The 16834-nt window shown below is 42.1% G+C and overlaps 1 long non-coding RNA gene across 1 annotated transcript; it reads right to left on the bottom strand.

Moving 5' to 3' along the window:
• Nucleotides 1-15255: 15255 nt before the first annotated feature.
• Nucleotides 15256-16559, bottom strand: LOC144325510 (uncharacterized). Its single transcript, XR_013390686.1, has 3 exons — nt 16373-16559; nt 15573-15728; nt 15256-15414 (listed from the first exon to the last, which is right to left on the bottom strand). It is a non-coding gene; the product is annotated as an uncharacterized LOC144325510 (long non-coding RNA).
• Nucleotides 16560-16834: the final 275 nt, after the last annotated feature.

Raw genomic sequence — 16834 nt, 5'->3', positions numbered from 1 at the left:
TGCTGTTTGGCAAGTCATGGATCAGATTTGTTGTAAGGCGATTGCTCCCCCTTGACATCAACCCTCAACTTAAAGACACGGCTGGGCAGAGCTTCTCCTGCTCTCCAAGCCACTCTAGGATAAGATGATAAGAAGATTACAAGTAAAGCCTCTGTTTAGCAGTTCCGCCATATCCCTGTCAGACACAGCAAGTTAAATTACAGCGCAGGCCGCCAATGAATTGATCATCCACTCAGCCTCTGTAACCTAAGGGGAGAAAGGATCCTTGACAAGAATAAGTGAAGTAATCCCGGGAAAGTTTATTTTAGTTGGGAGGGGTTGGACAAGTGCCCTTAGAAGGCCCTCTGGGAAGGCAACACGGGCTGAAACAGGGAGCTCTGAGCTGCTTTCCCCCTCGACTGTTAAAATTATGAATGCTATGGCGAGAGCAGCTGTCTCTCCCTCTATCTCTCAATCTCTCTCAAACACACAACTCGCAGTCAGCTAATGAAATTGATTGCCAAGCCCTGACCAAACACTACTTCTTCACACAGTGTATAATTGTAGTATCCCGTGAGTCTGAGATAGGCCACACACACCACAAAAAATGATGGAAAGGAAAATAAAGAGGAAACAGTGTGTGGTACAGTCTTGTTCCAATGAGCACTTGGTACAGCCTTGTTCTGGTTAACATGATTTATCTGTATGTAGTTTGGGCATCATGCATAACCTCTAGATGTTTCTTTGGAAAAGCATTTCCATTCCTTCGACCATTGGCTTTTGAAATGAACTTGTTAATGGAAGTTACTTCTGACTTGCACTCGGAAGAATATCTGCAAGTTCAGTGATGGAGCTGGGTGGGTATTTTTCACACAGCAGTTCCAAGAAACTGGTCTCATTGAGCAACAGCCATTTGGCCACATTCTCACAGGACATTTTGTGACCGAGAAATGACGTTGAAGTGTATTAGTACACTATTCAAAAATTCTGGGTGTGTCTGGGTGTACGTTTCTTCTTCCTATAATCCTGCAGAGAAAGTTTGAATCTTTTCCTCTGGGGAAAAATGGGCTAGATCCAAAAAAAAAATCATTGCACAAAATGAATGACTTCCACTCACACAGTGAAAGTTCCTCTACTTCCCCTCTGCAACCCACTCAGCAAAATCTGCTCCAGAGCAGATTGTGGGGTGGGTGGAAGGTCAGCTTTTTAATCTAATTGCTGAAGATCCATGATGGCTGGTGTCTCCCATTCGTTATCATCAATTCACTAACATTTTTACTTCAAATATGAATAGTTCCCAGTTTTCTCCCTCTTTTTTCTTGGTTGAGTGTGAATGTGTGCACCATGCTACATTGCTCTACTGTGGATTTGGGGAAGCTTTTGCCCTCCAAATGCTGGTGAACTACATCTCCCATCATCCCTGGCCATTGGTCATGCTTACTGGGGCTGATGGGAACTGTAATTCATCAATGTCCGGAGGGCCAAAGGATCTTGATACCTACTCCGTTGCTCATGAAACATGGTGGGGTGGGACATATTATTAGTTAGCAGGTCATAATGAGGGGGGACATTGTCTTCACACTGAGCTTCCACTTCTTTAAGTTTCCTGGGTCCCTCTTCCCCTCCCCTTCCCACTCAATGCAAAATGACATCTCATCCAAAGCTTTCTCGCGTCATCTTAATCTCTCTTATTTTGCACTTTATACCTTTTTGCTCACATGATGAAGCTTTTACCTGAGACAGCAATACCTATTATCTAAGGCATTAAGGCACATATACACTTTCCAGCTGGGAATAATGCAAATCAATTGGATGTCAGTGGCCCAATAAGGAGGAATTGTATATTTTCTTGAAAGTGGAGTGAGAAAATAAAAGATGTCAAACTCTCTGACCTTAACACCAGCTCTGTCTCAATATTCATATATTTTATGCATGCATGGGAGACCATTTATATCTTCCTTATAATCCTGTAGGGAAGTTTGAGTTCATCCTACTGGGGACTATTACTTGTGCTTCTTTTTTTTCCAGAGGCAGTTATGATTATAGGTACTTACTAAGACAAGAATAATTGGCCATAAAAAACCTTTTATAGTTCCACAATTATTTTTGCATTGACTAAAAGTGGCAAGGAAGATCTGGTTTTATGATCAAGTCCTCTAACTTTGCTTTCATTTAATTTTTCAGCTCCCCCACCCATTTCTCCCTTCCTTCCCCACAAATACGATGCATTTTTAACTTGGAGTATTAGCAGTGTTTTTTAAAAAAAAGAACAATCTGTTTCAGAATTCAAGGAGAACAGGAACTTTATAGCCTTAAATATCAAATTGGGGTGTGGGGAGTCCTTGCACATCAGGGATGCCGGTTTGGGGCAAATATGAAGTAAAATGAAGTGTGGCCTTCAGGTACAATTTATCAGACTGAGGATGCAGGTTAGATTCTGAGCCTATATATAGCTAGGGGGCACCCTATTGGCATATTTGTGTCCCTGATAAATACCCAGCCATGAGTGACAGTTCTGCTCCCTGGCCAGTTGCATTGATGTCACATCTACAGTACATATCAGGTTAGCAGCTTCCTGTTCTGGCCAGTGAGCCATCAAGTCATGTGCCTGCCACTGGGTGCCAGAGTCCCTGTTTCCAAATTACTGGCGCTTGGCAGTGTGAGCCAGTGACTGAAAATGCTGAACTTTGAGTTTGGGACCTCATTTGACCCTCTGTCGGCATCACACTTAGGCGTCCTGCATTCCACATGGCAATTTTTTTATTTGATGTGTATACCAACATAGAGTTTTAAAAGAGAAAAATAGTGCCCGCTCTAGAATCTGCTGCCCAAAGTGGAAAACTTCACCTAGTTTCATTGGAGGACTGACCCCATCCAACTCCTCCATTGTTAAAGATGATAAACTAATTTTCAACTGTCTCTTTCTTTGTTTCGTTGGGGGGGAAGAGACTATGTTGGGGACAAATACCCATCCCATTAGATTATTAGACATGAATAGAGTTAGAATTGTTTCACTTTTAACTGCTCCAAATGAAATCTGCAGATGAATAGGAAGCCTGGCTTTTAAGAAACTCCACCATAAACATAAACAAAGCCACTGTGCCAAGGAGCAATTATCACTCTGTTGCTTTGTCTTTCTCTCTCTAGCAGGATGGTGGGATGTTCCTGTTTTGTTGAAGCCAGGCACATCTAGCCCAAACTTGCATCCTCGTTTCTAAAGTGTGTGGGCTTTATTTTCAGAGAGGGTGTTCTTATCTTGATGAATAACGTTGATTCCTTTTATTTCTTTCCCCACATCATCCTGTATTCACTTTGGTTCAGCTTGCAGTAAGAACTGATAATTTCGATATAATATACTATGCTTTAAAAAACCCACAATTAAACTTTTTGTTGAACCATTTTGTGTGTGTGTGTGTACTGTTTCATGGCTTCCCATGGGTTGCTGCAACCAAGAAACCCACTCACAGTACTTCCACCTGCCTGAACCTTTGGTATGTGGAACAGGGAGCTCCACGTTGCCAGAATGATGGTAGCCTCATTCCATGAGCAGAGACTGGTGGAGCTGTTCCAGGTGCTGTTGAGTATAAGCCACTTTGCATGCCTCCAGTCAGTAGAGGGCAGGGTTGAGATGAACAGTTAGGAAAATACACATTGTGGTTTCCTACTAAACCCCAAGCTCCACCCATTCCTTTTTTTCTCTCTCCTCTACACAGGCAGCTATGGAACTAGCTCTCACCATGGAGGCTTAGAATCTAAAGGCATCCTTTTAAATATGAAGAGACTGTAAGTAAAGATCCTTTTTTCTTTCCAATGATGCTCCCAATGATGTGTTTTATTTACTCTTCTTAAGCAACGCTAGTGATGTGTGAATGAAACAGAACAGGTGGTGGAGGGACCTGGTAAATCCAAGTTCCAGGCTGGTAACTCTGCTATGAACTATAAATCAACCCATTTTTTTAACCCAATAGACACAATATAATTAATATTATTTTTTTCAAATAATAATAATTTTTATAAAAGCTCAACCACTTTCAGGGTGTCCTTGTTTAAACTTTTTTGAAATATGGCAACCCTAGATTGCCCCCTAAGTTAGTTGAACTCAGGCCCTTTTGAAATCAATGGGATGTTCGCCTAAGCCGAAGTCCTGTCGATTCCACCAGGAAGTAAGTTAAAGAAACTTAGTGGGGAATATAAGTCTATGAATTTGTTTAATTTCAGCACTGAAGTGACTTTATTCTCAAAAGTCTAATTGTGCACTCACTTCCAGCCATAGAGTGGATACTCGCAAACCCTCCAACATTTCTCAGATGAAAATAGGGATGTCATAAGGAAAAGTGGAACATTCCAGGATCAAAATAGGAACTGGGGCAGATTCTGTAAATCCGAGACTGTCCCTGGAAAATAGGGACACTTGGAGGGTCTGTACTTGCCCATCCAAAGCCCTCCTCTCATTTTGCCAAACTTTTCCCAAAACTACAAAGTCCGCCCTCTCTGAGTCTTTTCAAAAGCAGATTTAAAACATGTTCTTTGTATATTTGCTTAATTCACAGGGTTCCCTCCCTTCACAGCTACATACACAACGTGTCATCTTGGAAGTATAAATTGTTGATTGTAAAGCTGCCTGCCTCCTTTCCCAAACCCTTTCTGAGGATCTTTTTGTTAAATATACCCAGACACCGTTTGACAGATGAGCGGCTAATTGCTGCGCGAATTACCTCTATCGATTCCTGTTTCATGTTGAGCCAAACAAACAAAAGATATTAATGCTTTGGAGAGGGGGGAAAAATGAATGATGACCTTTCTCTGCAAACACAGCTTGCGGCCTCTGATTATTGGTGATTCCAAAGAGCAGCGGTCAATCGCAATAGCTGTAACGCTATGATCACTATAATAAGCTTGCCTGACCTTCTCTGCCATGTTAAGTGGTTTAAATTTATTTGCCCAACAACTCTAAAGCTTTCATTTAAAGTCACAGAACAGCCAGTTCAACTTTAAGAGGCAGTGTTAGGGGTTGTTTGGGGGATTGGCTTTTTTATTTATTTCTTTGTTTTTTTGAAGAAAGCTTTGCATGCAGAGAAAGCTTGCAATGTTGAGTGTCCAAACAGTATAAAGCTCAAATGCCATTTAAGTCTCTATGGCTAGAATGAGAAGTTACAAAATCCATGTAGCTGAGGGAGAAAAAGAGCTAGACCTCTCACTCCCCTCTTGAGTCCCTACAAGCTGTCCGATACAATTTACACATGTCTTGATGCTGTGAGTTGTGAACCTGTGATGCTGGATTGTTGCAATGTCTCACTCAGACTAGACCCAATGAAATTATTGGACCTGCATTAGTCATCTTCATGAATTTCATTGGGCCTCCTTTGTGTATGACTAGCAATAAGTAAAACCCATTTTGTGCTTTCTCACCTCCACTGGCAGTTGTTGGTTGATGACGATGGAGAACAAGGCGACACAGATGCCCTGTCGCCAGGACTAGAATTTTGATTTTCTTTGCAATTTGATCTCATTTTCACTTCTCAAACCAAAACACGAACAAAAACACAGCTATCTTTCAATATTCACACATCTCCAGATTTTGTAATGCAGTTCCCTGAACAACCAGTGCGTACAAATATGCATATGTTACAGGAATGAGTGCAAAGAAGGGAACACATTAGTTCAAAAAGTCTTTATATTAGATGAAATTGTTTCCAAAAAAAGGTATGCCCAAACTGCATACCTGTGGCCAGGAAATGAGATATTTTTGATAGTTCTTTCTGCTTTGTTATGGCTTACAGCTAAACAAATCATGTTATTACCTACCATTACAAAAATACTATACAGTGGAACCTCGGCTGTCGAACACTTTGGAAGTCAAATGTTTCTGCTTTCGAACGCCGGCAACCCAGAAGTGAATGCTTCCATTTTTGAACGCGCCTTGGAAGTCAAGCAGCTTCCAAGACGCATTTCTCCATTTTCTCCATTGCAATTGCCAACCAGCAATTGCACTTCGGTTGTTGAATGTTTCGGAAGTCGGATTACGTTCGACAACTGAGGTTCCACTGTATTAGGAGAATTTGCATTAAAATTCTGATGGTCTCGCCCAGGATGTCTCTGAGGAAGGATGCCCCTAGGCCTTCCTCAGAACTAGGTAGAGCGGAGGGGGAGGGTCCTGGCTCTGTCAGTGGGTGACAGTGAGGGGTGTCATCTGGCAAAGCAGGTGAGGCAAGCATATGCAGGGCAGTGGAGTGTCATTCCATTCCACTCCACTCCCCGCCCACTGCATTAGGTCAATAGGTTACAGTGTCCAACCAGGACCTGGAAGACCAATCCTCACTCAGCCATGAAGTATACTGGGTGATTTTGGGCTAGTCACTATCTCTCTGCCTAGCCTAGGATTGTTGTGGGGATAAAATGTTGTGGAGGCAAAACGGAGAGGGGGAGAACTATGTATCTTGAGCTCCTTGGAGAAAAGGTGGAAAATAAATGTCATCGTTATCGTCGTCATCATCTCAGCTTACCTCATGGAAACACTGGGCCTGTTTTTGGTCTGAATTGTTCCAAGAAGTGCTTAAAAGACATAATATATTCCAGTTTCTCTCCAGGTTTTTTTTTAATAATCAGGACTTTATTTCCAGAGGGTGTGATACGATTGATTTTGGAAACCAATCTTACTGCTTTAGTCAAATGGAGAGTACATTTACATGCTTTTTATTTCATTTTCCACCTCTTTTGTGCCTCCCCCACCTGCTCCTCCTTGCAGTTCAGGGCTGCGCTTTTCCAGGTTAACTGCAGCCCCAAGAGTTTTACTGAAGTGAATTTCCTTCCCATGGTCAGGCCTTCTGAATCACTAAGGGAACCCTATCCATCAAGATTTAACATTTGCATAATCGGCAACACAAAATAGCTACCTAAGTGCTTCTCTGTTGCATCTAGGCGAGGGAGTGTAATAAAGTAGGTCAGATCTATTTCCATAGATGATAATTTATTGGTAGCTCTAGGGAGGGAGGGAGTCAGGCGACAGGTAGGTGCATAGGGCGGTGCTTTTCCAACTTTCATGCCTGCTGGGAACACTTTCCACCTTCCCCTCTGCCGTGTGCCTGCCATGAGCTCTTCTTGCATTTTTAAAAGTGAACCTTTGTGTATTTTTTTAAAAAAAATTTTTTGCAGATTAATGCAGAAATGGGATAGAACAGACTTAAGGGTGGAGATATGTAGAAATGTCTTAGGCAGCATCTGGACCATACACTGAAATTTGGAGAAGTGTGCCTCCTCCTCTACATGTATCCTGGGTTTTGCATGGTTTGGGGAAGTCTGAATTAGGTAGGTTTGCATTAAAATGCGAACCGAACCAAAATTCTCCCCCACCCCTACTTTCTACAGAATTTGTAGTTTGTTAAGAATGCTGTGAGTTGTAAGAGATCCCTGTTCCCCACAAAGAACCACAATTCCAGATTGGTATATTAATCAGTTCCTCTTCCAAGGGAACTCTGGGCACTGTAGCTCTGTATGTAAGGAGCTCATCCTACACTCGAGTAGGACCCTGGCAGAGACACATGCCCAACTGGCATGTTCCCTCCCTCCTGGTTGATCGTTTGGGAGCTTCAAAAGCTTTATTCAGCTCAAACATCACAGCGACCGATGCCAACAGACACCGGCACACTTAGGGATCCACAGAATCTTCTCAGCTTGCGTAACAGACATCAGCAACTCAGCATTTTGTCTATCTCATGACTGCAATCACGGAGCAGGAATTCTAACACTGTACTCTCAACATCCTTAACAGACTACAGCTCCCAGAATTCTTTGGGAGAAGCCATGCCTTTCCCCAATGAGCAATTGCAGACTCCCTGCACAGTTTCAATTATCTCCCACATAGTTTAGAGCTCCAGAAATCCCAGGAGGGAAGAGTGCGCTTGTGCATTGGTCCTGCTTGTGAGTTTTCCACAGGCACCTGGTCAGCCATTGTGACAAAAGGAAGCTGGACTAGATGGGTCATTGGCCTGATCCAGCAGGCTCCTTATGTTCATCAAAGCCATTGAGAAGCTTTGATGAAACTCTTCCTACTGTTTCCTCCTCTACTCTTGCTCCTCTCAAGCCTCCCTGGTCTAGGAGAAGGAAAGTGACAAGGTAGGGGTAGCCCCAATAGTAAATTCATCTAATATGCAATTAGCACTGAAGGCTTTTCTAAGCAAATTTGGGGGGGGGGGATGTCATTGGATGCACTTATAAGAATATATGCTTGCCTTTGGCAACATATGTTACAATGTTATGTCCAACAATTAAAATTCTATGTCACCATATGTAGAATGGCTTGTTGTTTACTGGGGGAGGGTGCAGGCAAGTACAGAATGTTCCTGAAAATCAGGTTGGGGGCTTTAAAAACATGTTAGTCTAGGCTGAAATGGAGATGTTGAAGGGTCAGCCCATATCACTGTAGGTGGACATTAGTTTCATAATGACTGGAGGCGGAGTCTTCAATTAGTGCAATGCATTGGTTTCATTCACTACTCTTAAAGAAACAAATGCCAGAATAATGAATGAGTTCCAAATTTCATGGATTGCTTGCTTATTTGTTCATTAAATGTATATGCTAAATTATATACATTCAATGTATATAAATAATGTAAACTTAAACAATAAGTGCTCTCCGTGTTGTCTGTGATAAATATAAGCTTCTATAAAACAACACAGTCCAATATTACAAAGATCTCCTTCCTGAGGCTTTGAAAACTACAGCATTTGAACTGAATCCCTAAGGCATGGGTGGAGAAGCTATCTCAACCCAAGGTCTGTATTCTCTTCTGGACAACCCAGATGTCAGTGGTAGGCGGGGTCAGAGGCAAAGGTGGGCGGAGCAATGATGATGACTCTTGTTTGCCTGGGGAGAGAATAGAAGGATGTGTGTGGTGCATCTGTCTAGAAACCCCTGACTTCTGCATGGCTGGGTGACAGGCTGCAGGGAATCAGCTCCCCACCCCCCTGGCAGCAGATAAGCAGAACGAAATGAACGGAGTCTTCTTTCCAGTTAGAATTCTTTAACAATTACAGCGAGGGATAATGAACGTCTCTCTCTCTCTTAAGAATGGCGGTACTTCCAATTAAGGCTACACCCCCTCCCGTCCCTTTCAATCCACGTCACCCCTACGTCTGGTAACCCGAGCTTGTAGTTGCTGTGCTTTCTTTTTCAGCAACTTTATCCACTCTCCTAGAACGTGGGGAGGGGGGAAGGGCGGTGCTATCCAATGACTGTGAATCTGTTAACCGTCTCTCTCCCAGTGTTTTTTCCCCCCTAACTGCTCTTCATCCAGTATTTCCCAGCTTTTCCCTTCTGAACTATGCCCCTCTGCAAACCACTGTTCCAAATCTATACTGTCTTCCTGCTCCAGGGGAGATTCAGGGTCAGGGGGAGGAGGAGGCTCCCACCATGCCTCCTGATTGTAGCCCTCCTTAGCACAGTCCCTGACACTGGGATGTAATATTTTGCACAAAATACCATTTGCTGAACCCACTTTTGCATCTGGCCCCACCCACCACTGACCCAGAGTCCCAGTAGGTTGCCTTTGGGATAAAAAAAAGTTCCCCATCATATAGAACACACACACACACACACACACACACACACACACTCACTCACTCACACACACTCACACTCACTCACATACACACACATTCTGGCTGCATGAAAATTTTCTTTTGCAATACAACTTATTAAAAATTAAAATATTTCACTTCCACTGTGTATGCATCTATTTCAAATGATTTAAAGTTAAAAAAAAATTCTTTACAAGGGACATTAAATTCTTAAAGTTCATACAGCGTGTGAGTGGCAGAACATGTAATAGAACCTAATTATTCTCATAAAAGCCTTGATATGTCCCCTGGAGTGAACTACAATCAATTCATTGCACATTGTTTTCTTGAACAATGGCTGCTTCAGAACTGGACTTGGCAAATCAAGCTATTTCACCACCACTGTTGGAAAAAAACTAGGTTTGTTCTGGACCCAGTTTACGGCCCAATTCAGACCTGTTACACTCATGATGTCAGCAACGGAAGGGCTCACACACCTCCCCTGCATGAGTCCCCAAAATCTGATCACAAGCTCCTGCAACCTGTTCCACTATCCCATCACTCTAAACTTGGCTGACCGAGTGGCAACAGGAGGCACTGTGACAGGAAGTTCTCCTTGGAAGTTTCTTTCCCTTGCTCCGCAATGTGTTCTGAAATGCTGCTGCATCAGCAGACCAGGGACCCTGGGAAATGCAATTTCCCTGGGTTGTCTGGGTTCTTCCACGCATGCAGTGTGGAACATCCTGAAATCTAGGAAACTGACCTAGCAGTACTCATGCTACCAGGGGGCAAAGGAGACCTCTAGAAAATGTCTCCATCTTTCTGCCCCTTATGGTGACCATTTGGGCACCAAGTGAGCATGATGAGTGTCCCTTCCCTGAGGAAGGATTTGCTATGAGGTGCACCAGGCCTGAAATAATTTTCATTTTAAGCATCTGGAGCAAGGATGGGCCACTGCTTTTGTCTGAGATGCTGGATTAAAAAGTAGCTAGCCCTCCATGGGGGACTTTTGGCAGGTGGGTGGATCATCCTACCTGTCAATCATCCATTATTATATGATGTCAGGTAGATCTGACATAGCAAGAAAGCAGCAAACCTTGCATTGGATTTCGTCGGCGCTGGGTGCAAAAATTCTCTAACTAAACCAATACATATAAAATTACATTCCCCAGTTTTTCCTAGTTCCTTCCCATTGCACTGCTCAACTGCATTCTCTCTCTCTAAAAAAAAGGAAAAAACCCTCCAGTGTTTCAGTTCTCACATGTTTCTGAAATGTTTCAGTCCTTTCTCCCTATTACGTATCAACTCCAGCTCTTCAGTTCTCTGACTCTACAACTCTCTGACTATCCTATTTTCTAGCTTGACTTATATGTAATATTTTCAGTCCGTATCCCAACAGATACGGATCCCAACAATCATAAGAAGAGTAGTATCTTGCCTAAGTTTGTTTTTCATTGCCAGGTTCCTAGACTGAACCTTTGACCCTCCTGTGCAAAATATCCCCTTGTACCAAACTTCCCAAGCAAGATAACCCGTGGTACTTTTAACCTTCCTTTGAACTTTTGACCCTCCTGTGCAACTGAGTTTCTAAAGCAAAAGAAGCAACCATTATGCACACCAAATGGCTGAAAGTCGTATTCCTTCATAGATAGTATTGAAAAGCACTTTTCAGAGTGTTGCATCATGTGCATCATTTGAAAACTTTTCCCGCTGTTGCATTTGCCAAAAGATATGAAAACATATCCATTGCTGATGTGTGAATGCCCTGCTCCCAGGCATGCGCCACATTGGCTCAGGAACACCCAGAAATATTTCCAGCGTATGGGAAATACCTCAGCCACTTGCTGAGCCAATGTGAATTTGTGAGTCCTCTAGCCCCCTTCGGCCACCTGCTGATCATCCAATGCCCTCCCTATTCCCTTTAAACGATACATATCTCTTCCTACCTCTCGTCTCTGGAAGGTGGTATACTGCATAGCAATGCACCAAAACCCAAGACATAGACACTCATGGGAATTGTAGTTTTCACAAAGCTACCGTCATTGCAATCTGTTAACTAATATCTGTGCTCCAAAGCTTGGACCTTAAGCCAGACCTGGCAGGCTTCACCAACATCTCTAATCCCAATAGATTAGCAGGTATGTGTGGCACTGCCACCAACTTGGAGATGGTACATGCATTTGTCCTGATGTGAGGGTCAAAGGAATGTTAAATAGCAAGCTTTGCAATGACACATTGCCATCACAGGGGCTTTAAACTTTAAATAATCCCTCAGGAAGTTCTTTTCACGTGAATAGAGTGGTGCAAAATTGCACAACTCTAAGTATCTAGCTCATCTGGGGGCATGTTTTCTGGAGAAGATATCAGAGCATATTTTTTCTAAACCAGATTTCTTTAAAATTCAGTTCTGGTCCCCCTTTCAGTTATCACTGATACTTCGCTGTTCAGAGTATTGGCTTTCTGACAGGGTTTGGAATGAAGCCATTTTTATTAATTTAGTTATTTTTGCTGATATAAAAGATCGTCTATCATGTTAATGATGTATCGGTCTGTGGTACCACTGAACAATAATTACAGAATGTTCTTAATAGTAAATCATTTGTCACAATCACGGGTCTCTGCAACAATCTTTTGTTGAGCAATAGAATACATTAGGTGGGCCGCGATACACCTTTACGCTTACCAATTAAAAGGTCCTGGACATATAGAATTCACATGAAATTCAGGGCAAAGTATTATAAATTATGACAGCTCCTTAGGAAATCCTGCAAGGCATATAACTTGCTGCTAATTTTTAACTTGTCAGACAATTTATACATGTCTTTTCAAGTGTAATTGGAGACACAAAGACACAGGCGTTCCAGTGTGTCATAGCTGAAATGTAAGGGAGGTCAGAAAATATGAAGACAGAACGAAAGGGAACACCTGGGAAGAACTCTTCTTACTATGAAGATTCTTTTCCTCTTCAGTCTGACTGATGAATAATTATATTTCTTTTAATATTACAAGTTCCTAGCAAGAATTCCAGAATTTTTCAAAATAGTTATTCATGAACCATTGGTAGGGATGGACTAGAAATCTTTTAAACGTCAGTTATTATTATTATTTCTCTCACCTTCTCATATTTTCCAGTCTTCAGCTCTCCACATTTCCACATCAGCTTGTGATTATTATTTTTTAATGTCCTCTGGAAAAGTAATCAGCATTTTAGCACAAACCTTTCCTCATATACACATTTTGTATGTATTATTGTCTAATATACAGTTATATGCACACTTTACCCCATTATATACATTTTGTTCACATTAGTTGGCTGGACAACTGCATTGCAATATTCAGAGACATGTGAATTCCAAAGGCTGACTGTCCTTCAGTTTGTATATTGTTTCAAAACCTGTGAATTAGGTAGATTCATATTTAAATGCCAATTGAATTGAATGTCTTCCCCATCCCTATCTGTTGAGTTTGTTTCCTGTTCACTGTTGAGCATGAGAGCTGACTAGGAATCTAGTCCACCCCTTTTCCAGTATGGCACCTTTTGAGTTTGCCCTGTGCCCCAGGGTTAAGCATGAAAGTGAACTACTAAGTAGGGGAGTCACAGTCAGGAAACCATCTTTGGAATGCTGCCTTGTTTGCACACATGAGAATCAAAGAAGCATAGAATTGTAGAGTTGGAAGTATGAGGAGTTACAGAGTGTGTGCAGACCATTCCCTATGGAAGTGAAAGCAATTCAGCCTTCCAGAGATGCTTAAGTTGTTGATCAGCTCTTGTATTCTAGGCTTTATGTACTCACGAAAATTCGTCTGCATTTGAATGTGAATTTTTCTCACTGTACATGTTTCGCATGCAATTTTGCTTAATATACACTTATTTTTACAAATATATGCATTTTTAGGCGCACTTTACTAGTATATGCATCACTGCAGACATTTTACAGCACTGTAAAATTCAGAGGAGTGTGCACTTTGAAGGATAACTATGTTTTGGTTTGCATAATACTTTGGAAAGTGTGAATTAGGTAGGTTTGCGCTGAAATGCAAACTGATTCAAATACTGCCACCCCTTGCATCTGTTGGATGGACGGAGCAATCTAATTCCATCCCCTTTCCATTTCGCTGAGAGAACCATTTTGTCCCATTTTGCGCATCTTAATTTTTGAAAAAATACACGGGAGTCTCTATTTAAATTGTACACATTTACTTTCTTATGCACTTTTTATGCAGAATGCTTATTTTTTCTGTGCTCTTCAGTGTGTTTCCCATAAAATACACATTTTGTATGGATTTTTAAAATGTGAAATGCCTATTTTTGCATCCACACCCCACCCATATAATGAAACCACACTGCAAAATCTTAAGGAGCATGCCACATAACTGGGAGTTGCTTTCCAATCGACAAGCAAATTCCAGAGAGCTGGATTGTGTGAGTCAGCTGCAGGAAGTGGACCAATGATTCACTCAGTCCATTTATCTCAGTACTGTACACACTGAGTGGCAGCAGCTCTACAGGATTTTGGGGAGTGTTCTCTCACAGCCCTACCTGGAGATACTGGGGACTGAACCTGGAGCCTTTTACATGCCTCTTCTCCAATCCTTGGAGCATTCGCCACCCCACCCTTCTGACTGGCTTGAACCCTAAACAGAATCACTTGACATTGCTGCATTTTGTTGCAGAACCCTCTTGTTTAAAATACTTGCAGATGACTTTTCTGAAACTCAAAGCAGCGAGAGAGGAACCATTAAAACAAAACACACTGTAAAACAAAATAAGCAATATAAAAAACAATAAAACAGTATAAAAACTGCATAGCCATCGGGGGGGGGGGGACTGGCTGAAAAAAAGGAAAAAGAAGCTCTACAGCCCCTTCTGAATCCTAGCAAAGATGTTGGTTTTTCAGAATGTTCAGGTAGAAGGTACAAAAGCTTATGGGGCTACTGCTATAATAACCCTGCTTGAAACTGCTACTGCCCTCACTTCCTGCATAGACAGTGAACAATGCTCAACTGGTACATAGGCTCTTATGCAGAGAGACCATCCTTCAGATATAGAGAATCATGGAATTGTAGAGTTGGAAGGGCCCCCTAGGGTCATCTAGTCCAACCCCCTGCGATGCAGGAATCGAATCACAGCCAAAGGATCCCTGACAGATGGCCACCCAACCTCTGTGTAAAATCCTCCAATTAAAGTATAATCACCTCAAGTTTAGTTCCTGGATGTGTATTTCCCCTTTTCTCCCTCTTCACACATATTTGTATCGTGGGGGAAGAGAACGCTACAAAAACACTATTTTGATGTGTCACATCCACATTCCTTTTGAGTTGGGTTTTGTGTGCATTGCTAGATCTGCCTATTCCTGATTTGCAATATGTTTATTCATAAGTCCGCTTCCTCCCATTTGCACGTTTATCAGTGGTTCTTTTAAAATGCATGAAAATTCAAATTTCAACATGTATTTTAACACAAATATAAATTTGAATATGTATTTATCCCAATGTGCACATTTCCCTTTTTAAAACTCTTAATACATTTTAGGATATATATATATATATATATATATATATATATATATATATATATGTAATTTGGTGTGTGTTTTGAGCTAGGAACCATGCTGCACAATTCAGAGAAATGTGAACAAGGATAATTACACCCCAGCCCAATGTATTGTGTTTATTTATCTATTTATTGAATTTATACCTTTCCCTTCCTCCCCAACAGGACCAGGGTGACAAAAAGGCACACAATTTACAAACAAAGTGATAGGGAAAGCGTTCTAAAAAACATTCTAAAAATGATTGCAATCAAAAACTTTCTAAAAGCAATTACATATATTCTTCCATCAAGATTGCCAGGAACAGTATTCTTCAGCTGCCAAATGCCTAGGTAAATAGAAATATATTAAAACTCCTCCTGAAAGGAATGGAGGCAGCTACACCTCACTGGGGAGGGTATTCTGCAACATAGCAGCCACCACCGAAAAGGCCCTACCATGGGGCAGCCACGGCCAGGCAACCCCTCACCACCAACAAGGCCTCACCTGCTGCTTGTTGAGTCCAAGATGGCTGGCATTGGAGAGGATGCTCTTTTAGGTCCAGATCGCTTAAGGATCTTTGAATCCCTTGGCCAAGACCTAGTGAGGAATCTTTTGGTTTGCTTCTATATAGCAGAGCTGGGGATATACAGAGTTCAGGACCTGTTGGATAATAAACGTGCACTAATGTTGGAACCTCTGATGTAGACATCCAGTTTGAGGTTGATCTCGTGGTGGAGAGAAAGTTTGTGAACTCATAGCTGGCACCCAAGTTCTCTACACCCCTCTAAAACAGCAACATTCCAAGGACTACAGTGGTGGGCAATGCCAGAAGCAAAATAACCAGAGCAACAGATGTGAATTTTACCTTTGTACAGTCAGCTAGTGTCTATGTACAATCTCACACACCTCTCTATCCGGACAAGCAAGAGATACACCCCAGACAAGCCAGAACACTCAAGGAGAATGCAAAGTCAGGCTGCTAAGTGATGTGACCTTGACAGGAGGTGGCCTAAGAAGAATCTCAGGGGTCAGAAAGAGAGATCTGGAGGCACACTTTTGGTTCTCATGCCTGAGGTTCCTCAGTCCTGTCCTAAAGGAACTTGTGACCTTCCAGATGTTGTTGGATTCCAACTCCCATCAACCCCAGCCAACATGGCCAATGGTCAAGGATGCTGGGGTTGTAGTTTAACAACATCTGGTGGGCCACAATGTTCCTGTCCCTGCCCTACAGGGACAGAGAGTCCCTCAAAAACAGAAATTCACATGTCTTTCCTTTCCCCCAATGTCCTGCCTTCGTCACCCACCTCTTGCCATGTTCTGTCCAGAAGAAAAATCCCTCCGATGCAATGGTTGTTTTTATTAAATTCTCCTCAATAAAAAGCTCAGGCAGGATTTATTAGGTACTCAGGGCGGACGTTTAGTATTTCGCCAGTTATTAAGTGAAAATCAATAGAAAGCAAAGAAAATGGAAGTCGCCGCTCTGTTAGCACGGTGTTGTCGCCTAGATATTATGTCGGCTGTCTTGTAGATTCATGACAGACGAAAGCAGCTAGGAGAGGACTCTTTCTGCTTACATTGCAGGAGCCAAAGTGGGGTTATTCATTAGACGAGGCAGTCGGCCAGATGGATTTCCAGCTCAGTTTTACCATTTATCTTGAAAATGCCGGTATCGAGTGAGAAAGAACACAGATATTATGTGATATCAATGGCAGCTTTATGTATCTAAATCAGGATTTATCGTTATTTTGTTCGGAAGACCTCTTCTT

The sequence above is a fragment of the Podarcis muralis genome, chromosome 14 (genome assembly GCF_964188315.1).
Source record: "Podarcis muralis chromosome 14, rPodMur119.hap1.1, whole genome shotgun sequence".
In the NCBI taxonomy this organism is placed as follows: domain Eukaryota; kingdom Metazoa; phylum Chordata; class Lepidosauria; order Squamata; family Lacertidae; genus Podarcis; species Podarcis muralis.
This window is presented reverse-complemented; position numbering and strand designations above follow the sequence as displayed.